Genomic DNA, 27,434 nt, shown 5'->3' with positions numbered 1-27,434 from the left:
GGGTTATTTGGTGAGGTTCTTGGAGTCAAAGAACAACCGAGGTTTTAATGAAATTGACCTAACCTTAAGGAATGCATTCATGGCTGGTCTCTTAACTTGCATGTGTTAGGAGAGAATTTTTCCTGAGACAGACAGAGACTTAGGATTAGTGGCCAGTTTAAGTACTAATAAATGAATTCCAGGTGAAATAAGGTATGTTAATCATCTATTAATAGAACACAAAACAACTTTTGTTTTAATTCAGCCTAGGCATCTTGAACCCTTGAAACTTTGACGTTCTCTAAGTTCGTGTATAGGCATGTTTAAGATTATAAATGGTCGGTGTTGGTTGGTGTGTTTTATCTTTTTTCTGTCCCTGGTGCTTGAATCAGGAAGTTTGGTCTCTCTGATAGACTTTTTTAACCGTAAAATTTTAGTTTCTGGGGTTTCAAGGTCTGAATTCCTAAAATCAGAGGAGTCTTAACTTTTGTTGAATGAAAGTAAGAGAAGAACATGAACGTTTTTGTTATGTATTGAAATCCAAGAGATTATCCATTCTGTTTATCTTAACACAAAGTGTATACTGTCACATATAAATTACGCCTGACAGGTAGGGAGAGTAGAGACAGTTGACACAGTGTTTTTGATGCTCAGTCACTGTGACCAAAAACTCTTCCTATTCGTATGTTGCCTTCATAGAGGGTGATCTTTAGACATCTGGGAAATTCGAATGTTGAAATCCTACATTTGTACTGAGATTGCTACTATTTAAATGACCCGGAAGACGTTGCTGCATGTGTCGGGAGCTGACCAAGTGTGTAAATAAAACGTTCTTTCTGCCAGACTCAGACCTGGGAAGTAAGTAGTAGCTGCCCTGTTGACTGTCAGTGAAGGAAAAACTTTGTAATTGAGGAACACAGGCCATTCCAAATTTGAGGCAGAGTCTGATATCCACTGGGGCGCAAAAACACAGACCACCACTACCTTCCACCCTCCCTCCAAGAACAGAGCCCTGTGTATCTTCCCAGTCTGAGCTGCGATTGAAACTTGAGACTAGCAGTCAGGTGTTCTGAGTTAAATGCTGCTTTTTTTTTCCTCCTGCTTCTTCCTAACGTAGACTTTTATTAGCAACTCCTTAGAGGGACCGTACCAAGGCGAATTGCAGCGTCACAAATGCCAGCCACTTGGGCATGTCGTATTACCCAAAGAACAGAAACGGCAGGGAAAAAGTGTGGATTTCATCATTTTGGTTATATGTATTTGTAGACGTAAAGCAATGTAAATGGAGATTAAATACCAGTACCTGATTGTTTTCCATTGCCAGGTGTCTGAAAGCATACTGGAAAGCTCACTAAATGTTTGTTAATTTTAATTACTATTTCCTTGTTAGTGTTTTGGGGCCTTTTTTTTTTTTTTTTAATGTCCAGGTGGTAGGATATTTACAGCATCAGACCACAAGTTTATGTCATCTATGAAATAGTGAGGGCCGGGCGCGGTGGCTCAAGCCTGTAATCCCAGCACTTCGGGAGGCCGAGACGGGCGGATCACGAGGTCAGGAGATCGAGACCATCCTGGCTAACACGGTGAAACCCCGTCTCTACTAAAAAATACAAAAAACTAGCCGGGCGAAGTGGCGGGCGCCTGTAGTCCCAGCTACTCGGGAGGCTGAGGCAGGAGAATGGCGTGAACCCGGGAGGCGGAGCTTGCAGTGAGCTGAGATCCGGCCACTGCACTCCAGCCTGGGCGACAGAGCATGACTCCGTCTCAAAAAAAAAAAAAAAAAGAAATAGTGAGGACTGCTAGCCTATGCTTTGGCCATGCAGGCAATGCAAGGTGAAATTTTATATTCAGGAGTCTGAAAAACCTTTCCCCGTCTCTGTATTGGGTTCATCCCCTTATCCCGCCCTGCCCCGTGATGTTCAAGCTGAAAACAATTTAAGCTTAATATGGCAAAAATCTAGGGGCAGTGTTGATGAATCTAGTGCTTTTAAGAAGAGGTGTCCTCTATGTTACCTAACCCTCTACCGTATTTTACTAATAGAAACGCAACCCAACCAGGTGTGTTTACAAAAGCCACCTGCAAATGCTTTTTTTAATGATTTGCTAGTATGGGTTTTAGTTTTTAAAAAAATACTCAGGGCCGAGCGCGGTGGCTCACGCCTGTAATCCCAGCACTTTGGGAGGCCGAGGCAGGCGGATCGCGAGGTCAGGAGATTGAGACCATCCTGGTTAACATGGTGAAACCCCGTCTCTACTAACAATACAAAAAATTAGCCGGGCTTGGTGGCGGGCACCTGTAGTCACAGCTACTCGGGAGGCTGAGGCAGGAGAATGGCGGGAACTCGGGAGGCGGAGGTTACAGTGAGCCGAGATCACGCCACCGCACTCCAGCCTGGGCGACAGAGTGAGACTCCGCCTCAGAAAAAACAAAAAAACAAACAAAAAAACCTCAGGTTTCTCTGATTTTGAAATAAAGGAATACTTTAGAGAAAAGAAGGAATTATAAAGTAGCGTGATCCTCTGTAGCCAGTATCAAATATCCTTAAATATATGCTGTGTACACATTTGCTGAAATGTCTAAAATGTATATGTAGGCAAATGATTACTGGAGAGCCATGTTAACTCCCAGGACGATGTGTGTATTTTACTAATTCTTAAACAAATGATGTTATAAACCCCAAAATGTCAAGTAATGTTGCTGTTACTAATTAGAGTTCAGCCAAAAATCCCTCCCCTGTCTACACTTTATAGCATGCCCATAATTTGCCCTCAAAAGCTTGCTTGTGATTTTGCATGGTTTTCTGATGAGTATATGCTCTCATAGTAGAGGAAGAAGTTCAAAAAAACCCTTAATTAAGAGTAGCCACAGCCTTCCTAGAAGAACTGTTAAAGACTTAGGAAGTAGGGCTGGGCGTGGTGGCTCAAGCCTATAATCCCAGCACTTTGAGAGGCCGAGGTGGGCAGGCAGATCGTGAGGTCAGGAGATCGAGACACTCCTGGCCAACATGGTGAAACCCCGTCTCTACTGAAAATACAAAAATTAGCTGGGTGTGGTGGCACGTGCCTGTAATCCTAGCTACTCGGGAGGCAGAGGCAGGAGAATCGCTTGAACCAGGGTGTTGGAGGTTTCAGTGAGCCAAGATCGCGCCACTGCACTCTAGCCTGGGCGACAGAGCAAGACTCCATCTCAAAACAAAACAAAAAACTTAGGAAGTGGAGGAAGAACGGGCATGGCAGCATCCAGGGATGTCCTACCTACAGGAATCTTGCTAAACAGAAAGCAAAAGGGAAGATGTCCCAGAAGCCTTTCAATGTCACCTCAAGGAAGCAAGCTCAAACTCTCTTTCAGATTGCAGACACCTCCATCCATCTCCCAGCCCCACCTTAGGCTACATTACCTTCCCCCATAACACTTCCTTAGAATAGGCTATGTGATATATTTATTTCTTATGTTTCTTTCCCTCTCTTTCCACCCCAACTAGAATGTGAGCTCTACAAGGCAATGAGCTTTGTTTTTGTTTTATTCCAAGCACTTAGAACAGTTCCTGACACATAGTAGGCATGCGTCTTTGTTGAATGAATGGACATTTATCCATTTAATGTGTGAAGCACCTGTCCTTTGGTAGGCTCCTGGTGCCCTCCTATGATACTTTTCATAGAGTTCTTAATTTTTTTTTTTTTTTGAGATGGAGTCTCGCTCTGTCACCCAGGCTGGAGTGCAGTGGCCAGATCTCAGCTCACTGCAAGCTCCGCCTCCCGGGTTTACACCATTCTCCTGCCTCAGCCTCCCGAGTAGCTGGGACTATAGGCGCCCGCCACCTCGCCCGGCTAGTTTTTTTTTTTTTTTTTTTTTTTTGTATTTTTTAGTAGAGACAGGGTTTCACCGGGTTAGTCAGGATGGTCTCGATCTCCTGACCTCGTGATCTGCCCGTCTCGGCCTCCCAAAGTGCTGGGATTACAGGCTTGAGCCACCGCGCCCGGCCTCATAGAGTTCTTAATTCTAAGTAAACATCAGCCCTCCAGGTGAATGTGGATTGTGTTTACTTAACTATTTATATTTATTTATTTTTGAGACAGGATCTTGCTTTGTTGCTCAGGCTGGAGTACAGTGGTGCAATCGCAGCTCACTGCAACCTCTGCCTCGCGGGTTCAAGCAATTCTCCCACCTCAGCCTCCCGAGTAGCCGGGACTGCAGCCACCACGCCTGGCTAAGTTTTGCATTTTTTTGATAGAGGCAGGGTTTCACCATGTTGGCCAGGCTGGTGGTTAACCAGATTGAGAAACTGAGGCCTCGGGTCTCTTAGTGACCGGCTGCCACATCCCACTTACCATTTGTTTGTATGATAATTTAATTTCCAGTGACCAGCAGATGCACAAACCCAATACATTTTCATAATGCGGCGATCTATGGTGTCACTGGAATTTTCTGTCATTCTGTTAATTCGTCATCATTGGCATGTTTTGAACAACTCTCTTAATAAAATGAGGCTAGGAGCGGCGGCTCATGCCTGTAATCCCAGCGCTTTTGGGGGTCAAGATAGGTGGATTGCTTGAGTCCAGGAGTTTGAGACCAGCCTGGGTAATGTAGTGAGACCCTACCTCTACAAAGATACAAAAATTAGCCAGGTGTGGTGGTGTGTGCCTGGGGTCCCAGCTCCTCAGGAGGCTGAGGTGGGAGGATCACTTGAGGCCAGGAGTCAGAGGTTGCAGTACTGGAGTGGTGCCACTGTACTCCGGCCTGGGCAACAGAGTGAGACCCCATCTCAAGAAAAAAAATGATTATTTTTTAATTAAAAACTGGGTGGAATGTTGAAGAAAATAAAAATTCAATTTGTTTTAATTCCATGCAGATTAGCTTTCCCTTGAAGGTCTATGCAAGACAAGAATTGATACCCACAACTGAACTAGTGTCACAAATGTAAATCAAAAGCTACAGGTATGTAGCTGGGACCACATCCACCACCATGCCCGGCTAACTTTTTATTTTTGGTAGAGACGGCATCTCGCTGTGTTGCCCAGGCTGGTCACACGCTCCTGAGCTCAGGTAATCTGCCTGCCTCGGCTTCCCAAAGTGCTGGGATTACAGGCCTGTATTCAAAGCTATAATAATTCCAACTTAATATTCCAACTTAAAAATAAGTTGTAAAAGCTGCACAGAATTTTAACTTATCTGCTGACACATGCAAATCTATTTTAAAGTTTGTTTTTAAAACTTTTTATTGAATAGCAGTATATATACAGTTGTGCTTAAATGTACATAGCTAACTGTTCACAAACCGAACACACCTGTGTAACCACCACCCAGATCAAGAAGCAAACCATGGCAACCCCCTGAAGTCCCTCTCGTGCCACCTCCCAATTGCTGCACCCCTCCAAGGGTAGCCCCTCTCCTAACTTCTTTTTTTTTTTTTTTTTTTTTTTTGAGATGGAGTCTTGCTCTGTCACCCAGGCTGGGGTGCAGTGGCATAATCTTGGCTCACTGCAACCTCCACCTCCCAGGTTCAAGCAATTCTCCTCCCTCAGACTCCTGAGTAGCTGGGATTACAGGCTCGTGCTACCACGCCTGGCTGATTTTTGTATTTTTAGTAGAGATCGGGTTTTACCATGTTGGTCAGGCTGGTCTCAAACTCCTGACCTCATGATCCACCCGCCTCAGCCTCCCAAAGTTCTGGGCTTACAGGCATGAGCCACCATACCTGGCAGGGATTATTTTCTTTCTTTCTGGTTTTTTTTTTTTTTTTTTTTGAGACGGAGTCTTGCTCTGTCACCCAGGCTCAAGTACAGTGGTGTGTGTGATCTTGGCTCATTACAACCCTTGCCTCCCAGGTTCAAGTGATTCTCCTGTCTCAGCCTCCTGAGGAGCTGGGATTACAGGTGTGAGCTACCACGCCCAGCTAATTTTTGTGTTTTAGTAGAGACCAGGTTTCACCATGTTGGCCAGGCTGGTCTCAAACTCCCGACCTTAGATGATCTGCCAGCCTTGGCCTCCCAAAGTGCTGGGATTGCAGGCTTGAGCCACTGCGCCCGGCTGGGATTATTTTCAGACTATTCCAAGATATTATGAGTCGTGCTTTATGAATGTTCTGGCTCCCATCTGATGGCCATAGGCCCTCATTTCTCTTGGGTAGATACACAGGAGCAGACTGGCTGAGTATTAGATATTGAAATATTTGGCTTTAGGAGAAACTGCTGATTGATTTTGCAAAGCGACACACCAGACGCACCAGTTGCCATTCCGCCAGCCGAGTGTGAGAGTTCCGGTTGCTCTTCATCCTCGCCAGCTGCTGCTACTTCCCATCCTTTTAATTTTTGCCATTCCTGTGGGTATGTGCAAAAAATAATTTTAAAGTAAACACAAAACAAACAAAATCGTTTGTTCCAGGCCTGCTGGTGATCTGTCGTTTCTCTGTAGGGCGTCTGTAACCTTGGCAGGGAGCCCCGTGGGAAATCCTTCAGGTCACAAGACAAACCAAGACCTAGGGAATTCTGGTCTGAGAGAGGCCGTCCAGTTCTGGTAGTCACTAGAGGAAGACATAAACTGAAGTTCATTAGACTCTAGAACTATCATAACGGAACACATGAAAGGGTTTTGGTTTTGTTTTATTTTGAGACGGAGGCTTGCTCTGTCACCCGGGCTGGAGTGCAGTGGCGCAATCTTGGCTCATTGCAACCTCCGCCTCCTAGGTTCAACTGATTCTCTGCCCTCAGCCTCCTGACTACAGGCGGGTGCCACCACACCCGGCTAATTTTTGTATTTTTAGTGGAGACGGGGTTTCACCTTGTTGGCTAGGCTGGTCTCGAACTGCTGACCTCAGGCGATCCACCCTCCTCAGCCTCCCAAAGTGCTAGGATTACAGGCGTGAGCTACCGCACCCGGCCATGAAAGGATTTTATTGCATAAAGGATGTAAATATCCCTTATGTTAAACTGGAGGGCTCGGAATGGGGTGCAGAGTTATGGTTAATTGCATTTTCTTGTTAATTAAATATTAATGAAAATACTTTCCTTTTTATGTAACGTTTCTTGAAAATGTACCTACTTTGGGCCAGACATGGTGCGGTGGGTGGTGGGGGGCGGTGCTCATGCCTGTAGTCCTAGCACTTTGGGAGGCTGAGGCAGGCGGATCACCTAAAGTCAGGAGTTTGAGACCAGCCTGACCAACATGGTAAAGGCCTATCTCTACTAAAAATATAAAAATTAGGTCAGGCGCAGTGGCTAACGCCTGTAATCCCAGCACTTTGGGAGGCCGAGGAGGGCAGGTCATAAGGTCAGGAGATCAAGACCATCCTGGCTAACATGGTGAAACCCTGTCTCTACTAAAAATACAAAAAAATTAGCCACGTGTGGTGGTGGGTGCCTGTAGTCCCAGCTACCCGGGAGGCTGAGGTAGGAGAATGGCATGAACCCGGGAGGCAGAGGTTGCAGTGAGCCGAGATCGCGCCACTCTACTCCAGCCTGGGTGACAGAGCAAGACTCTGTCTCAAAAAAAATAAAAATAAAATAAAATAAGAAGTGTAAATAAGCATGCCCAGAATCCTGCAAACCAGAGATAACACTAACTCTTGCTGTCACTTTTTCTGATATTTTTCAATACATATTCCCATGTGAGTTTTCTGTGCGCTATCATTTTGATGACTGAACGCGACTCCATTTTTCATCATAATTTATTGGTCAGCCCCTGTGGTTGGACATAGATCGTTGCCAGTACTTTGCTATTACAGCGTGGCCATGGGCATGGTTGCAGTCAAAGCGTTGCACAGATCCTTAAGCAGATCCATGATGTTTTCCTTAAGCCACATTCCCAGAAGGGAGCTCTGGGTCAAAGGGCAGGTACATTTTAAAGCCCGTTTGCTCCACATTGCAAAATGCCCTACAGAAAGCATGCACCAGATGATGCTGTCAGCTGCATTGTGTGAGAGTGTACCTTTCCCTGAACTCCAGCCAGTTAGGTAGACTTCTTTTTTGAAACAGAGTTTTGCTCTTGTTCGCCCAGGCTGGAGTGCAATGGTGCTATCTCGGCTCACTGCAACCTCCGCCTCCTGGGTTCAAGCAATTCTCCTGCCTCAGCCTCCCTAGTAACTGGGATTGTAGGCGCCCGCCACCACACCCAGCTAAGGTAGACTTTTTTTTTTTCTTTTCTTTCTTTCTTTTTTTTTTTTAGAGAGGGGTCTTGCTACATTGCCCAGGCTGGCCTAGAACTCCTGGGCTCCAGTGATCCTACCTCAGCCTCCCAAGTAACAGGGACTACAGTCATGCACTGCCATTCCCTGCTCAATTAAGTAGATCTTTTAAAACCACTTCCTTTTTAATAACACATAGAAGGGGTGTGTGTGTGCGTTTTCAGTATTTAAGCATGTGTACCATATAGAATATGGACATTGGCCAGAACACCCACGATTTCATGCCTATTAATAACTAGGCATATTTTCCCCCATAAACTTAGAACTTATAGATATGTGCAGAGTAATTACAGCTCTGTGACCTTTCAGACCTTAGACTTCTGTTCTTATTTGCCTCAGCCTTGATTTTATACTTCTGTTTTTCTTCCTAACCTTGAGTCCTTCTGGTTTATCATGATTTTAGTGACTTGAGTTTTAGATTTTTTTTTTTTTTTGAGATGGAGTCTCACTCTGTCACCCAGGCTGGAGTGCAGCGGCGCAATCTCAGCTCCGCCTCCCAAGTTCACACCATTCTCCTGACTCAGCCTCCCAAGCAGCTGGGACTACAGGCGCCCGCCACCAGGCCTGGCTAATTTTTTTGTGTGTATTTTTAGTAGAGACGGGTTTTCACCATGTTAGCCAGGATGGTCTCGATCTCCTGACCTCGTGATCTGCCCACCTCGGCCTCCCAAAGTGCTGGGATTACAAGCGTGAGGCATTGCGCCTGGTCAAGTTGTAGATTTTAGTGGTTTTAGTTCCTAGTGTAATCGCCACCTGAAGTCTTTGGGGATAAAGGTGAGATGCATATAAATGAGATAAAATGTGGCCAGTCTCTCTTTCTTTAAAAAATAGAAGAAAAAATATTACCAGAATGTGTTCCCAAACCAGGGAGCAGAATAGATGAACCCAGCTCAGAGATCTAACCAATCTCTCACAGTCTCCTAGAGTGCCTGTGCTTTTGAGAGAACAGCGGGTGGGTGAAGACACCCCCGGGTTTCCTGCTTTAACTGTGTTTATAGGCCGGGCACCGTGGCTCACGCCTGTAATCCCAGTACTTTGGGAGGTCGAGGCGGGCAGATCACGAGGTCAAGAGATCGAGACCATCCTGGCCAACATGGTGAAACCCCGTCTCTACTAAAAATACAAAAAAAAAAAAAAAAAAAATAACTAGGTGTGGTAGAGCACGTGTGTAGTCCCAGCTACTCGGGAGGCTGAGGCAGGATTGCTTGAACCAGGGAGGCAAAGGTAGCAGTGAGCTGAGATCACGCCACCGCACTCTAGCCTGGCAACAGAGTAAGAGATTGTCTCAAAACAAACGAAAAAATGTGTGTTTATTCATATGGTACTTTGGAGGCTAAAAAGTCCCTAAACAATAGCAGTTAAGCACTAGTAACTCTAGGGCAGGAGTTTTTGTTTTTGTTTTTGTTTTGAGACAGAGTCTCGCTCTGTCACCCAGGCTGGAGTGCGGTGGCAGCGCGATCTCAGCTCACTGCAAGCTCCGCCTCCCAGGTTCACGCCACTCTTCTGCCTCAGCCTCCGGAGTAGCTGGGACTACAGGCGCCTGCCACCACACCCGGCTAATTTTGTTTCTGTAATTTTAGTAGAGACGGGGTTTCACCATGTTAGCCAGGATGGTCTCGATCTCCTGACCTCGTGATTCACCCGCCTCGGCCTCCCAAAGTACTGGGATTACAGGCGTGAGCCACTGTACCCGGCCACGTTTACATTTTTTAATGTGAATTGCTTACTTTTATAATGTTCAACATAAATGAAGCAGGTAAATATGTAGATAAATATATATATTCCATTTTAATGGGCATATGTTTTTAAACCTAAGCTAAAAATTGCTATCTCCTACCTCTGTTTGCAAATTACCTATTTAAAGATAAACCTAATTTTAAATCTTATGATTTTTGTCTTGATTTTTACGTATGAGAATACATGTTTAACATTTACTAACCCAAGGCTGGGCGCGGTGGCTCATGCCTGTAATCCCAGCACTTTGGGAGGCTGAGGTGGGCGGATCACGAGGTCAGGAGATAGAGACCATCCTGGCTAACATGGTGAAACCCCGTTTCTACTAAAAATACAAAAAATTAGCTGGGCACGGTGGCAGGCGCCTGTAGTCCCAGCTACTCAGGAGGCTGAGGCAGGAGAATGGCGTGAACCTGGTAGGCGGAGCTTGCAGTGAGATGAGATGGCACCACTGCACTCCAGCCTGGGAGACAGAGCGAGACTCCGTCTCAAAAAAAAAAAAAAAATTTTTTTTTTTGCTAACCCTGTGCAACAGGCAACTAGCTGAACAAAATTGCAAACACTCAAATTCCAGTTCTTAAAACTGCCTTTTAAAAGTCAAGACTATACTTTCAGGGGTCATTTCTATAGTTTGTTCAGAAGTTTCTCTGAACGTGTAGAGCAAAAAGTCATTTCTGATGTTGCAAGTGGTTAATTGCTCTCCAAGCATGGCCGTATCTTTGAAAGGCACAAAATCAGGTGACAACAGGGACAAGAAGAGGTACAAGAGTGGTAATAACCTGTCAAAAGTATGGGGCAAAAGTCAGATGATTAAAACATAAGGCATCCTCACGCCTGTAATCCCAGCAGTTTCGGAGGCTGACAGGGGCGAATCACCTGAGGTCAGGAGTTTGAGACCAGCTTGGCCAACATGGTGAAACCCCATCTGTACTAAAAATACAAAAAAAATCAGCTGGGCATGGTTGTGGGTACCTGTAATCCCAGCTACTTGGGAGGCCGAGGCAGGAGAATCGTTTGAACCTGGGAGGCGGAGGTTGCACTGAGCTGAGATCTTACCACTGCACTCCAGCCTGGGTGACAGAGTGAGACTCTGTCTCAAAAAAATAATAATAATAAAAATTAAAAATAAGGCCTCAAGCAAATATGCAGAAAAGATTGGGGTAGGAGTTGGAATAGTTCCCAGGTGACAGATCCAACCACCAGCTACCCTAATCCAACAGCCCCGTGCTGAGTTAGGAGGAGGGAAGCCCCTGCCTGTTGGGGGAGGGGAGAGGAGTACAGAAGACAGGGCCCCCTGTCACCTTCACATGCCTATCTGACAACTGCCTGAGTCTTAGTTAATAGACAAATCTGTTTCTGGCCACAAAAACCTCAAGTGACAAATCAGGAAAGTCACAATGAAAATTGCTCATACTTAGGGGCCAGGATTTTCTTTGGATAAAACTTGGATGGTTTTTGGTTTTTTTTTTTAATTTTCTTGGGGTCTATATTGCCCAGGCTTGAGTGCAGTAGTATGATCATGGCTCACTGCAGCCTCAACCTCCCAGGCTAAAGCGTTCCTCCTGCCTCAGCCTCCCAAGAAGCTGGGACTATAGGCACGTGCCACCATGTCTGACTAATTTTTATGTTTTTCATAGAGATGGGGTTTCGCTATGTTGCCCAGGCTGCTCTTGAACTCCTGGGCTCAAGCCATCTGCCTGCCTTGGTCTCCCAAAGTGCTGGGATTACAGGTGTGAGCCACTGCATCTGGCCCAGTTGTGATTATTTAATGGACTAAATGGTATGTGTCATCATAGCATGGGCTTATCTTATACTTTGAGCAGCTTAAGATACAGGACATCAACTACGTCTGACAGTACAATATGTGTCTGAACAGTAAGTGCAGGAACAATATGCCTGTAAACAAAAAAGTTTAAACATGCAAAACATTGTGGGTTTTGTTTTGTTTTTGAGAGGGAGTCTTGCCTTGTCACCCAGGCTGGCATGCAGTGGTGCGATCTCGGCTCACTGCAACCTCTGCCTCCCAGGTTCAAGCGATTCTCCTGCCTCGGCCTCCCAAGTAGCTGGGATTACAGGCATCCGCTTAGAGACTTAGTCCAATTCTTACGCCCTCTGAGAAGGCTTCTTCAGCTAACCAGTGCATCCTTTGTGTCATCCCAGATGGTTGTATGTACTTGATAATGCCCTATTCTTTCATTTGATGTTATGCTTTAGTCTGTAAATAAGGATAATACCTCCTAGGGTTGCTGTGAAGATGAAACATGGTCATACATGAAGGCTCTTAGAATATTGTCTGGCGCATTGTAGGTATTCAATTAGGGTTAACTGTTAGTAGGCACAGCGTGTGTTTACTAGACTGTCACCACTCCAAGAGCAGAGATTTTCATCTGTTTTGTTTATTGCCTGCCCCCTTATTTACAAATGACTGAGATAGGTGGAGCTGAGTAAATACCTTATAAGAGAATACTGTTGAAAATATTGGCACACATTTTTATCTCCCTGAAGGAGCTATATGCTCCTTGAAGGTTTTCTTGGTGGTTTTTTCCTTTTGTTTTGAGACAGGGTCTTAACTGTTGCCCAGACTGGAGTGAAATGGCATGATCGTAGCTTATTGCAGCCTCCAGCTCCTAGGCTCAAGCAAATTCTCCTGCTTCATCCTTCGGAGTATCTGGGATTACAGGCGTGCATCATCACGCCCAGCTAATTTGTTTTTTGTTTTGTTTTGTTTTTTGTTTTTGTTTTTGTTTTTAGAGAGACAGGACCTGCCTCACTTTGTTGGCCAGGCTGGTTTTGAACTCCTGGGCTCAAACAGTCCTCCCACCTCAGCCTCCCAATGTGCTGGGATTAAAGGCATGAGCCACTGCACCCAGCCCTTGAAGGTTTATTTAATCCCTTATCTTGGTGGTGCATAGTAAGAACTCAAAAATATTTGTGTTTTAAATGCTGAAGACCTGTGCTGATCACACAGGGGTGACTGAAACTGTCACCAACTCCTTAGTGGCGCTCAGATCTCATCGGTAATAACAGCTGCCACGTCGCCAGCACCTGTGAGGTGCATGCTGAGCTTTTACCACCAACATGAGTTCTTCCCGCAACTGTTTTCTTGAGCACCACAGCTGTGCCAAGCACCATGGTTACCACCAGGAACCACACTGGAGAAAAGACAAAGAAGGTCTGTGCCCGTCTAGAGTTTATAGCTATGACAGGACAGCAACCCCAAGTTCTAGTAGCCCCAGCCCCTCTCTTCCGCCTGGACCTGCCCATATCGTAAATTAAACATCCTTGCTCCTTTCCCTACCCTCTGTCCCAGAGGGGGCTGGCCTTTGCAACTTCAATATTTGGACTTCGTTTTGTCTCAATATGCGAAGAAAGAAGTAAAAACTTAATATGCATGTAGATTCAGTTTGAGAGGAGTTTTAAGGCAATTTAAAGAAGTCTTTAAGGAACTCTTTGGAAGACCAGGCACAGTGGCTCACGCCTGTAATTCCAGCACTTTGGGAGGCCCAGGCGAGCCGATCACGAGGTCAAGAGATCGAGACCATCCTGGTCAACATGGTGAAACCCTGTCTCTACTAAAAATACAAAAAATTAGTTGGGCGTGGTGGTACGTGCCTGTAGTCCCAGCTACTCGGGAGGCTGAGGCAGGAGAATTGCTTGAACCCAGGAGGCAGAGGTTGCAGTGAGATGAGATGGCACCACTGTACTCCAGCCTGGCGACAGAGCAAGACTCTGTCTCAAAAAAAAAAAAAAAAACCTTTGGAAAGTTGAATATAGGAGAGAAGTAGATGAGAGACAAAAAATAGTTCTCAGAAAGAACATTGTAGAAATGTTGATTCCTGGCTGGGTGTGAGGGCTCATGCCTGTAGTCCCAGCACTTTGGGAGGCTGAAGCAGGCAGTTCACTTGAGGTCAGGAGTTCAAGACCAGCGTGGACAACATAGTGAAATCCCATCTCTACGAAAAATACAAAAACATTAACTGGACATGGGGGTGTGCGCCTGTAATCCCAGCTACTCTGGAGGCTGAATTGCTTGAGTCCAGGAGGTCGAGGCTGCAGTGAGCCAAGATTGCACCACTGCAGTCCAGCCTGGGCAACAGGGCAAGACCCTGTCTCAAAAGAAAAAGAAATGATTTCCCCTTACTGATATCTGAGAAATAAAAGTAAAGAATTTAAACTGTTTTTAAATTATTTGGAGTTTTTGAACAATTCCTCAGATCGCAAAGGCTGCAATTTTATTTTGAGACAGAATCTCTCAATCTTGGCTCACTGCAGCCTCCGCCTCCTGGGTTCAAATAATCCTCCCACCTCTGCCTCCTGAGTAGCTGGGATTAAGGTGCCTGCCACCATGCCTGGATAATTTTTGTATTTTTAGTAGAGATGGGGTTTCACCATGTTGGCCAGGCTGGTCTTGAATTCCTGGCCTCAAGTGATCAACCCATTTCAGCCTCCCAGAGTCCTGGAATTATAGGCATGAGCCACCACACCCACCCAGCTGCGATTTTAAAACAATAGAATGAGGTTGGTTGCTGTGGCTCACGCCTGTAATCCCAGCACTTTGGGAGGCCAAGGCAGGTCGAGGGATTTCAGGAGTTCAGCACGAGCCTGGCTAACATGGCAAAATCCCGTCTCTCCTAAAAACACAAACATTACCCAGGTGTGGTGGTGGACACCTGTAATCCCAGCTACTTGGGAGGCTGAGGCAGGAGAATCGCTTGAGCCTGGGAGGCCAAGGTTTCGGTGAGCCGAGATCGCGCCAGTGCACTCCAGCCTGGGCGACAGAGCGAGACTCCATCACACACACACACAGGTAGAATGATCTCACAGAGTCTGGTTGAAGGAAGTTAGCTAGAATGATTCCAGATACTACCATAAAAGTGGCTTTTGGAAAGAACTGGTGCAGTAAGTCAGTGTACTTTGATCTGGTAAAGTTCCTGTTACCTGTTCAGTGCTCTGGGGCGTTCTAAACAAACGTAACCCAGTGCATAAGATGTCCCTTCCTGTAAATTTATCGCTTGCTTTTTTATTCCAGGACACACCTTTTAAAAACAGTAACTAGGCAGGCAAGAGCACTTAGTCAAACAGCCTAGTGTACCCTGTGGCCTTCAAAGTATATATCTTTTGACAGCTATTTCAGAATCAGTAATCAATTACTGGTTCCTTAATACATGCTGTTTATCTGTGGTTAAGTTTTATATTTCTAAATGATAATAAGGTAATATTAAAGGTGTTTGCTTTTCTTATTTTCACCATGCCTCTGTGAATTGCCTTGGTATTTCTTCATACCTGTTTCTCTGTGAGACGGTGCATTTCCAAGGACTGGAGCTCTTTCTTTTTTTTCTGAGATGGAGTTTCACCCTTGTTGCCAAGGCTAGAGCACAATGGTGCGATCTCGGCTCACTGAAACCTCCGCCTCCTGTGTTCCGGTGATTCTCCTGCCTCAGCCTCCTGACTAGCTGGAATTACAGATATGTGCCACCACGCCCAGCTACGTATTTTTAGTAGAGACAGGGTTTCACCATGTTGGCCAGGCTGGTCTCAAACTCCTGACCTCAGGTGATCTGCCCGCCTCATTCTCCCAAAGTGGTGGGATTACACGCGTGAACCACCGCGCCTGGCCTGGAGCTCTTTCTTCGTTCATCTTTGTGTTTCCTGTGTCCAGCATGGAGTAGGCTTGACGCAGGCATAATAATAAAGGTTGCAGAAATGTGTAGATTTTTATGATGTTTCAAAGCCCGAAATGTGAGACTTTACAGAGTTGGTGGAATGAAACATAAGTACACACATTCACGTGTTGCCTCTCTCTCTCCCCCACACATGCACAAACTTACACAAAGAGGAAATCCCAGAAAAGAGGCACATTTTCAGATTCTGGTTGAAATGTTACTTTTAAGACTGAAAGTTATGGCCGGGCGCAGTGGCTGACGCCTGTAATGCCAGCACTTTGGGAGGCTGAGGTGGGCGGATCACCTGAGGTCAGGAGTTCGAGACCAGCCTGACCAACATGGAGAAACCCCGTCTCTATTAAAAATACAAAAAAAATTAGCCGAGCATGGTGGCACATGCTTGTAATCCCAGCTACTCGGGAGGCTGAGACAGGAGAATCGCGTGAACTGGGGAAGCAGAGGTTGTGGTGAGCCAAGATCGTGCCATTGCACTGCAGCCTGGGCAACAAGAAGGAAACTCCGTCTTAAAAAAAAAAAAAAAAAAAAAGACTGAAAGTTATGTTACATGGTGGTCACCTTGGTACAGCAGCTTAGAATGGGAAGGGTTGTGTTTCCATTCTTTCTCTTCTTTTCTTTTTTCTTTCTTTTTTTTTTTTTTTTTTTTTTGAGACTTTGAGACAGAGTCTTGGTCTATTGCCCAGGCTGGAGTCCGGCGGCGCCATCTCAGCTTGTTGCAGCCTCCACCTCCCAGGTTCAAGTGATTCTCCTGCCTCACCCTCCCAAGTAGCTGGGATTACAGGTGCATGCTACCATGCTCAGCTAATTTTTTAATATTTTTAGTAGAGACGGGGTTTCACCATGTTGGTCAGGCTGGTCTTGAACTCCTGACCTCAGGTTTCATTCTTTCAAATAAGAACATGTACCTCTAAGAACAAAGCAAACATGGATACTGGTATTATCCTAGTAGGAATTTCAAGAAATGATTTTTACTTCAGTCTTATAGGCATTACTTATTCCCTCTAAAGTTCAGAATTTAAAACTTGTTTGAATTCTGGGGTAGGGTTCCACAATCCCTCGCCTGATGGAGGCCAGTGTGGACCCACCATTGTTCCACAGTTTGATAGCTTGCTAATTGCCAAAGCTAGGAATGCCTGCCTTCAACCTGAACGCTTTCCTGGCATTGCCAAGAAATAAACATAACTATATAGAGTTATCGTATCTGTGGGCCTTAAACCCAGTGTAATCATCCACACGTAAACTACAAGGGAACGTGATTTTGAATGATTCCATTCATAGGCAAATGGAAAACCTGTGTCTAGTAATTAAAATAGAATGAAATTTTCCAGTCTTTTTTTAAATTTTATTTTTTTATTTTTTGTAGAAACAGAGTCTCCCTGTGTTGCTCAGGCTTGTTTCAAACTCTTGGCCTCAAGCAATCCTCCTGCCTTGGCCTCCCAAAGTGCTGGGATTACAGGCGTGAGCCACTGTACCCGGCTGAAATTTTCTAATCTTGAACTAGGTTCAAGATCATTATTTTTCCCTTCAAGTTACTTTCTCAGATGGGCCGAGTCAGTTTTCCTGTACATTGTTCTCCCTCACTCTTTTTTCCAAATTACCAATTGAAAACCTAGATTTTGGCTGGGCACGGTGGCTCACGCCTATAATCCCAGCACTTTGGGAGGCCGAGGCGGGCGGATCATGAGGTCAGGAGATCGAGACTATCCTGGCTAACACACGAAACTCCGTCTCTGCTGAAAATACAAAAAATTAGCCGGGCGTGGCGGTGGGTGCCTGTAGTCCCAGCTACTCGGGAGGCTGAGGCAGGAGAATGGCATGAACCCGGGAGGCAGAGCTTGCAGTGAGCCAAGATCGCACCACTGCACTCCAGGCTGGGTGAAAGAGCGAGACTCCGTCTCAAAAAAAAAAAAAAACTAAATTTTTACCCTAATGTGGGGTGGGGATAGCTCTGGGACTTCATTTTCTTAATGGGCTTGATAATTTTGTCCAGAAGATGTGAACAGTTGTAGAACATCCTTCTTTTCTTACCTCAGTGTCTTGGGGCCATTTTTTGGCTTCATTGTGCTTCAGCTGCAGAATAATTCTTGCTGCTTAAGTGAGTAGGGAATAGGAAGCAGAGAGTTTGTCACAGAAATCTGTCTCTTTAAGCAAAGAAATGAAAGGTCGGGGCAATGTGATGCGTCTAGTAATGTATCAGAAGAGGCAGCGGTTTCTGTCTTTCAATGATCACACTGGTCCCGATTGCTCGGTTGGCTTTAGGGAGCTCAGGCTCTCCTAGGTGCTCCCAAGACTCAGAATATTCTTCTATGAGAGGCTAAGCCCAAAGACTGTACCGGCCCGCCCAGTGGAGGTTCAGGCCACGTTGCTAGGGATGGGGCCTCATAAGCCTGCAGGCCTCTTGGCTTCCTTTCTCCTGTGATCTTTGCACCCTGAAGGACAACTTTTGCAGCAATAATTCTGTATCAGCCAAAACCTAGATTGTGGGTGCAGATAGGAAAGGAAGAATGAAGGCAAAACAATGATTCTGTCATAATGAAATTCTCACGGAGAGTTTTCTCGGTGCACTAAAGATTTCCTAGGAAACTCCCCCTTTTAGAAGGACACAGTAAGGACTTTTGCTGGAAAAACATTTGCCAAACTCCCTCCCCAGTCATAGCTGGAAAAACAACTGCTATGCCAGCCGGAGATCTGCCTCAAAATAGCTGGGTTATCATTTGCTACTAATGGGTCAAATTGATTTTCACCCTGGAAGGGGAAATTGCTGGAGACAGCTCCATAGGCATAAATGCTTTGCAGACCAGTGGTGCGTGTCCAACTGTCTGGGACCCGTGTTCCCAAAGGACAGGGGATGACCTGTGCATCTCAATATGCTGGGCTCTGCTGTGGGCAGGCTAGTTAGAGACGACCAAAGAAGGAGCAAAGGCACACATCTCTGTGGCCATTCCATTGCATTAGGGATTTAGATCCCTGAATCCTTAGCAGCTGTAATGGAAGAAGGGGCAGGACGGGGTGGGGTGGGGTGGGTGGTGGCAGCGGTGGTGGTGGTACTTCCTTTAAAAAAAAAAATGACCAGGTATGGTGGCTCATGCCTGTAATCCCAGCACTTTAGGAGGCTGAGGTGGGAGGATTGCTTGAGGCCAAGAGTTTGAAACCAGCCTGGGTGATAAGGTTTGGCTCTATGTCCCCACCCAAATCTCATTTTGAATTATATTCCCATAATGTCCTTGTGTTGTGGGAGGAACCTCGTGGGAGATAATTTGAGTCATGGGGGCAGTATTTCCACCATTCCTGTCCTCTTGGTAGTGAATAAGTCTCATGAGATCTGATGGGTTTATCATCAGGGGTTTCTACTTTTGCTTCTTTCTCATTTTCTCTTGCCACTGCCATGTTAGAAGTGCCTTTCGCCTCCCACCATGATTCTGAGGCCTCCCCAGCCATGTGGAACTGTAAGTCCAATGAAATCTCTTTTTCTTCCTAGTCTTGGGGATGTCTTTATCAGCAGCATGAAACAGACTAATACACTGGGCAACATAACAAGAGGCCATCTCTAGAAAACATTTTTAAATTAGCTGGGTGTGTTGGTGTACACCTGAAGTCCCTGCTAATGGGAGGCTGAGGCAGAAGGATCACCTGAGCCTGGGAGTTTGAGATTACCATGAGGTCTGAGCACACCACTGCACTCTAGCCTGGGCGAGAGGGTGAGAGTCCCTATCTCAAAAAAAAAAAAAAGAAAAAAAATGTAATTTATATGTTATAAAATTCACTCATTTTAAGTGCACAATTTAATGGTTTTTAGTAAATTTATAGTTGTGCAACAATTTAAATTTATAACACTTCTGTCACCTCAAAAAGATCCTTCATCCCCATTTGCTATCATTACTCATTCTTGTGTTCAGCCCCAACCACTCATAGATTTTCTGTCTCTACAGATTTGTCTTTTCTGTACTTTTTATATAAATAGAGTCATACAATATTTAGTCTTTTGTGACTGGCTTCTTAATGGGTTTTATCCATGTTGTAGAGTGTCTTAATATTTTATTCCTTTTTTATGGCTGAATAATATTCTACTAAATAGATATACCACATGTTGTTCATTCACCAGTTGGTGGACATGAGGGTTGTTTCTAAACAAGATTGTTTTTAAGAGGCCACATTAATGTCTCATATTTAACAGGTAATTTAAATGACAGCTTGGAAAAACATAGGATTGGGAAGCGAAATTGACAAAGACAGCCCTGGTGTTTGCAGATTTGTAAGCCTGTTAGGACTTAGTAGGTAGAAGGCTAACCCTGACAGCTTTTGTGAACCTTGGTTGGAGTTATTGCCTTGAGCTAGGGAAGTTGCAAGCAGTCACACCATTACCTAATGCTCAATTTTCGAGGCTAATTGGCCCACGGGGCCTTTGTGTCTGTGGCGATGTGTTCAGATGAGCTGGTGGAGTTGAAGGCACAGCCTGCAGCTGGTTCATCCGTGGGTGCAGGCGTCTCTTATGAAATATAGATGTCAGAACCTGCTGCTGCTGAGGACACTGTGAGGCATTTATCAGATGATCCAGGCAGTGTTCTTGGTGCTGGAAATGCGGTGGTGGTTACATTAAGATTCCTAGCCTTGGCCCGACTCGGTGGTTCATGCCTGTAATCCCAGCACTTTGGGAGGCTGAGGCGGACAGATCTCCTGAGGTCAGGAATTCGAGACCAGCCTGGCCAACGTGGTGAAACCCTGTCTCTACTAAAAAGACAAAAATTAGCTGGACGTGGTGGCCTGTGCCTGTAGCCCCAGCTACTGGGGAAGCTGAGACACGAGAATTGCTTGAACCTGGGAGGCAGAAGTCACAGTAGCCGAGATCACGCCACTGTACTCCAGCCTGGGCGACAGAGCAAGACTCCATCTAAAAATAAAATTAAAAAAAGATCCCTCGCCTTGATTACATGTAGTTTCTACTGAGGAGACAGAGAGTAAACAGAATTATCTTATACAGTATGATAAGCACTTTAAAGAAAGAGAAGCTGGGAACAGAGCTAGAGAGAGGCTGGCGTTGCCACCATTTGTGGAAGAGGTCAAGGAAGGTGTCTCTGAGAGTCTGTGGGAATGGATGTGACCTGTCTGGAGAACAGCCCGGAGGCCAGTGTACCTCAGCCCAAACCCAGGTGGAGCATGCAGCTGCAGGGAATGTCCCGGCTTTCAACACCTCTTCCCACCCTGTTGTTGAAAGGACAGAAGTCACTGATGACATTCACTTATGATAGACATGAGAACTGAGGCTAAAACACACCAGGAAACTACCTTTCATCATTTCTCTTCCCCTGCTTAGCTATTTCCAGTCATGTGTTATTTTTTAATGCTGATAAGAAATAGTGTATGGTACTTTTTTTGGTTCGCTTATGGTTTTTTTTTGAGAGACAGAATCTCGCTCTGTCACCCAGGCTGGAGTGCAGTGGCCCAGTCCCGGCTCACTGCAACCTCCGCCTCCTAGATTCAAGCGATTCTCCTGTCTCAGCTTCCCAAGTAGCTGGAACTACAGGCATGCGCCACCACGTCCAGCTAATTTTTGTATTTTTTTAGTAGAGATGGGGTTTCACTATGTTGGCCAGGCTAGTCTCAAAATCCTGACCTCAGGTGATCCGCCCGTCTTGGCCTCCCAAAGTGCTGGGATTACAGGTGTGAGCCCCCGCACCCAGCCTTTCTTTTTTTTCTTTTTGAGACCGAGTCTCTCTCTGTCGCCCAGACTGGAGTGCAGTAGTGAGATCCCGGCTCACTGCAACCTCTGCCTCCTGGGTTCAAGTGATTCTCCTGCCTCAGCCTCCTGAGTAGCTGGGATTATAGGCGCCCGCCACCAAACCCAGCTAATTTTGAATATTTAGTAGAAATGGGGTTTCACCATGTTAGCCAGGCTGATCTCGAACTCCTGACCTCTGGTGATCCACCCGCCTTGGCCTCCCAAAGTGCTGGGATTACAGGCGTGAGCCACCGGGCCTGGCCTAGTGTATGGTACTTTTTAAAAGATACTATTGTTTGCCTATCAAACAGGCAAAAAGTATGACAGTGCCAAGTGTTGGGGAGAACGTGGCAAAACAGTACTTTGACACAATGGTTTCCAGCACGGAAATGGCTACAGCTGCCGTCTTCAAATTTGGGAGTATCTAACAAAATGGAGAAATCTTTCACATACCCTGTGTCTCTGCAGTTCTGTTCCTGGGTGAATTCTTACCTGTATGTACAAGGAGACATGTATCATTCCTTACCACCTCATTGGTATTAGCAGAAGCTTATAAGCCTTGTAAACTCCTGTCAGTCAAGAAATAGATGGGTAAAATGCAGTCTGTTTATATGATGGGATATATATGTATATGTATATATAAATAAAAAGATTTATTTCAAGAAATTGGCTTCCATGATTGTGGGGCTGATGAGTCTAAGATGTGTAGGGCAGCCTGGGAGCTGACACCGCAGTCCCTAAGCAGAATATCTTCTTCCTCAGGGAAACCTCCATTTGTTCTTAAGGCTTTCGGCTGATTAGATTACACCCACCCCGATTACTGAAGATAATCTCTTTTATTTAAAGTCAACTTTAAATGGCCGGGCGCGGTGGCTCAAGCCTGTAATCCCAGCACTTTGGGAGGCCGAGACGGGCGGATCACGAGGTCAGGAGATCGAGACCATCCTGGCTAACACGGTGAAACCCTGTCTCTACTAAAAAATACAAAAAAACTAGCCGGGTGAGGTGGCGGGCGCCTGTAGTCCCAGCTACTCAGGAGGCTGAGGCAGGAGAATGGCGTGAACCCGGGAGGCGGAGCTTGCAGTGAGCTGAGATCCGGCCACTGCACTCCAGCCTGGGTGACAGAGCGAGACTCCGTCTCAAAAAAAAAAAAAAAAAAGTCAACTTTAAATAAAACTTGTAGTGTAGATGTTGACCATATCTACAAAATACCTTCATAGCAACACTGTTTAGACAACACTGTGTTAGATTAGTGGGTTGGTTTGTTGTTGTGTGAGACGGAATTTTGCTCTTGTTGCCCAGGCTGGAGTGCAATGGTGTAATCTCAGCTCACCGCAACCTCCGCCTCCCGGGTTCAGGTGATTCTCCTGCCTCAGCCTTCCGAGTAGCTGAGATTACAGGCGTGTGCCACCATACTCAGCTAATTTTTTTTTTTTTTTTTTGTAAAGGTGGAATTTCTCCATGTTGGTCAGGCTGGTCTCGAACTCCTGACTTCAGGTGTTCTGCCGCCTTGGCCTCTCAAAGTGCTGGGATTATAGGCGTGAGCCATGGAGCCCAGCCAGTGGGTTGGTTTTGTCTTGGTTTTACCCTCTGTTGCTCAGGTTGGAGTATGGTTGTGCAATTGTGGCATGCTGTAACCTCGACCTCTCTGGCTCAAGCAATTCTTCCACCTCAGCCTCTAAGTAGTTGGGGCCGCAAGTACATGCCATGCCACCCCACCTGGCTAATTTTTGTTGTTGTTTTTGGTAGAGGTGGGGTCTCACTATGTTGCCCAGGCTAGTCTCGACTCCTGGGCTTAAGCAATCCTCTTGCCTCAGCCTCCCAAAATGCTGGGATTATAGGCATGAGCTCCCATGCCCAGCCTAGATTAGTGTTTAATTGACTGATTGAATACTGTAGCTTTGCTACCTGGACACTTAAAACAAACAGTCATAAAGGGATACTGTGTAGAAGTTAAACAGGAAGAACCTTGGTCAGTACAGACCAAGGTGAGCAGATCTCAGAAGTATAACACTGAATAAAGAAGTAAGATATGCCGGGCGCGGTGGCTCACGCCTGTAATCCCAGCACTTTGGGAGGCCAAGACGGGCGGATCACGAGGTCAGGAGATCGAGACCATCCTGGCTAACACGATGAAACCCCGTCTCTACTAAAAACGCAAAAAATTAGCCGGGCGTGGCGGCGGGCGCTTGTAGTCCCAGCTACTCGGGAGGCTGAGACAGGAGAATGGTGTGAACCCAGGAGGCGGAGCTTGCAGTGAGCCGGGATCGCGCCACTGCACTCCAGCCTGGGCGACTGAGCGAGACTCCGTCTCAAAAAAAAAAAAATAGAAGTAAGATATAAGAGTGAAAAGTATTATATGATACCATTTAAGGATTTATGTAAGTATTTTTTTAACACAAAAAGCAAAATTTTATGTTAATCTTGACTAAATATATACGCGTGTGTGAAAATATAAAATATAGGCTAGTTAACAGCAGTCTGAATTAGTGGCTCCCCCAGGGGAGAAAAGAAAGGGGATGAGACTTGTATGGGGTGACTAAGGCATCCTGTCATTTTATCTCTAGTGCTTTTTCAGAAAAGGGAGCCAATGTGACTATTAACTATTAGTAATTTTTTTTTCTTTTTTCTTTTCTCTCTTTTTTTTTTTTTTTTGAGATGGAATGTCGCTTCTGTCACCCAGGCTGGGGTGTGGGGGCGCAATCACTGCAAACTCCACCAATGTGGCTATTAACTATTAGTAAATTTTTTTCTTTTCTCTTTTCTCTTTTTTTTTTTTTTTTTGAGATGGAGTGTCACTTCTGTCACCCAGGCTGGGGTGTGGGGGCGCAATCACTGCAAACTCCACCTCCCAGATTCAAGGGATTCTCCTACCTCAGCCCCTCGAGTAGCTGGGATTACAGGTGCCCGCCACCATACCTGGCTAATTTTGTATTTTTAGTAGAGATGGGGTTTCTCCATATTGGTCAGGCTGGTCTTGAACTCCTTATCTCAGGTGATCCGCCCACCTCGCCCTCCCACAGTGCGGGGATTACAGGTGTGAGCCACCACGCCTGGCCAACTGTTAGTAATTATTGTGGGACTACAGGTGGTTGTAGAGTCTACACTCTCACAATTTTTTTTTTTTTTTAAAGACGGAGTCTTGCACTGTCGCCTGGGCTGGAGTGCAATGGCTGGATGTCGGCTCACTGCAGCCTCTGCCTCCTGGGTTCAAGTGATTCTCCTGCCTCAGCCTCCCGAGTAGCTGGGATTACAGGCACCTGCCACCATGCCTGGCTAAATTTTGTATTTTTAGTAGAGACAGGGTTTCTCTGTGTTGGCCAGGTTGGTCTCGGACTCCTGACCTTGTGATGCACCTGCCTCAGCCTCCCACAGTGCTGGGATTACAGGCGTGAGCCGCCGTGCCTGGCTTTTTTTTCTTTTTTTCTTTTTCTTTTTTTTTTTTTTTTTGAGACAGGGTCTCACTGTGTCACCCAAGCTGGAGTGCAGTGGCGCGATCTCGGCTCACTGCAACCTCTGCCTCCTGGGATCAAGCACTTCTCCTGCCTCAGCCTCCCAAGCAGCCAGGACCACAGGTACACACTGCTACGCCCAGCTAATTTTTTGCATTTTTGTTAGAGACAGGGTTTTGCTGTGTTGCTCAGGCTGGTCTTGAACCCCTGACCTCAAGCGATCCTCCCACCTTGGCCTCCCAAAGTGCTGGGATTACAGGCATTAGCCACCATGCCCGGCCAGATTCCCCTTTTTCTTTCTTTTTATTTATTTATCTTTTTTTATTACCATTTTATTTATCTTTTTTTTTTTTTTAAATATAGGAAAATAAAGGAGAGGGAGGGTCAGACAAATTTGTTTGCCCAGGCAGAATTGGTCCACATTATGGTATGAGATTAGTTATATTCACCAAAAATGAGGAGTAAGATTACAAGAAAGCTTCTAAAAAGAAAAAAAAAAAGTACTGTAGAGACACCTACAATCACTCATACCAAAATATATCAGCGCTCTGACCTCATAAAATGCATCTTCATCTCACTTTTTCTCACCATTCATTTGAAGGAACTATTGAGGCCTCAAGCAAGGGCCAGTAAGGAAACTGCCTGGACCTGACTCCACCCCACCTCTTGCTGCTGGTAGGACCTTCAGCAGGGTTTTAAAATTCAACATTTCAAAGCTTTGGTATCTTGTCTGGAAAGTGGGGTTAATAGCCACGATGTTAGGATCAGTTGAGACAATCCATGTAAAATGTTAGACATAGAGCCAGATTCATAGTAGCCCTCTGTACATGTTAAAATGTGCCTCAAATGGCAAAAATTAATGACATAAATGTTCTATGGCCAGATATGGTGGCTCGCACGTGTAATCCCAGCACTCTGGGAGGCTGAGGTAGGAGGATTGCTTGAGTCCAGGAGTTCAAGACCAGCCTGGGCAACATAGCAAGACCCCCGTCTCTACAAAAAATCCAAAAATTAGCCAGATATGGTGGTATATGTCTGTAGTCCCACCTACTCAGGAGACTGAGTGGGGAGGATTGCTTGATCTCAGGAGGTCAAGGCTGCAGTAAACCATGTTCTTGCCTCTATACTCCAGCCTGGGCAACCGAGCAAGACCCTATCTCAAATAATGAAATGTTCTCAACTGAATAAAGCAGAAGATCATAACACCTTCAATGTCCTTTGTCCCTTACCCTTCTCCAGAAGTGCTGTGTTCATGATCTCCCTTGTCCTGACAGTGACACCAGGGTGAGAGAGCTGATGCCACTTAACAGGAAGTGGAGGTTCCTGGAGATACCTGTGTAAATAGGAGTGTTCCTCTGGAGACTTGACTCATATTTTAGAGCTTTTCTCTTAGAATATTAATGACTACAGGTGGTTCAGTGTGTACTGAGTATCAGGTGCTATCAACCTCACTGAATCCTCATGCCCGTCATGAGCTAGAAAGTATCATGATTCCCATTGTAGACAGGAAGAGACTCGGGCTTTGTAGAGGCTCACGGAGTTGATGATGTGATTTGCCCAAGAATTCAAGGCCAGATTTTCTTTCTGCCAAGTTCCCCACACCTTCCAGGCCCATTGCTATTGAGATGGCATCTTATAAGTTACAGATAATGCAAACTAATACATAATGCAAGATAGCTGATAAAATAGCTAATATAGACCAGTAGGGAACCAAAACATTACTCGTATTTGACCAACAAAAGGCATTTTTGTGGATTTATATATTTCAGTGAATATTTCTGATCTAACTCAATACCTCAAAGAGAAACATCTCAGTTGTCTACTTTTTCTGTACTTGGCTTGTGCTCGAAATTCATGATGGGTATGAACAGCATGACTCTTGTGACCATCTGTTAGCCCACAGGCAGCTGTCTCCATGCCAGATTTGCTTACTAATACCTTCCCTAAAGGAAGAGCGGGTGATCAAGTATTGGTGATGTTAGTCCAGGAACAGCAGCTTCCAGCAACACTTAAGGAAGAAGGAAGCAAGATTTCCTACAAAAAAAATTGATCTTGACCGGGTGCGGTGGCTCACGCCTGTAGTCCCAGCACTTTGGGAGGCCGAGGCGTCCGGATCACCTGAGGTCAGGAGCTCGAGACCAGCCTGGCCAACATGGTGAAACCCCGTCTCTAGTAAAAATACAAAAATTAGCCGGGCATGGTAGTGGGCACCTGTAATCCCAGCTACTCCTCAGGCACGAAAATTGCTTGATCTTAGGAGGCTGAGGTTGCAGGGAGCCGAGATCACACCACTGGTCACTGCACTACAGCCCTCCTCAGGCACGAAAATTGCTTGATCTTAGGAGGCTGAGGTTGCAGGGAGCCGAGATCACACCACTGGTCACTGCACTACAGCCTGGGAGACAGCGAGACTGTCTCTCAAAAAAAAAAAAAAAAAAACCCAAAATCGATCTCGACATATCCTCAGTTAACCCTTGTTACAGCTGTTTTTGCCACATGACATTAGAATGTGCCTTGATTGGTTTGAACATTTGTAATATCGGTTAATTTGTATGAGATTGTATAGAATAATATATAAAATTTCAAGGATACATATAAGCCACAGAACTGCATATTTACTTATAGATTCTTAAATCACTTTTAATGCTTATTTATCATAAATATTATACTTTTAGCTGAGAAAAAGCACTGA

General features: G+C 45.5%; 1 protein-coding gene and 1 pseudogene across 2 annotated transcripts in view; both read left to right on the top strand.

The window, feature by feature from the left end:
* BAIAP2L1 (BAR/IMD domain containing adaptor protein 2 like 1) overlaps positions 1 to 27,434 on the top strand; it is a 113,889-nt gene that overhangs the window by 1,295 nt on the left and 85,160 nt on the right. The window lies entirely within an intron of this gene.
* Positions 10,493 to 10,580, top strand: LOC123572721 (small nucleolar RNA U3; annotated as a pseudogene).

Source organism: Macaca fascicularis, chromosome 3 (genome assembly GCF_037993035.2).
Source record: "Macaca fascicularis isolate 582-1 chromosome 3, T2T-MFA8v1.1".
Taxonomy (NCBI): domain Eukaryota; kingdom Metazoa; phylum Chordata; class Mammalia; order Primates; family Cercopithecidae; genus Macaca; species Macaca fascicularis.
The sequence above is the reverse complement of the archived record's forward strand: the minus strand, read 5'-3'. Positions and strand labels throughout refer to the sequence as shown.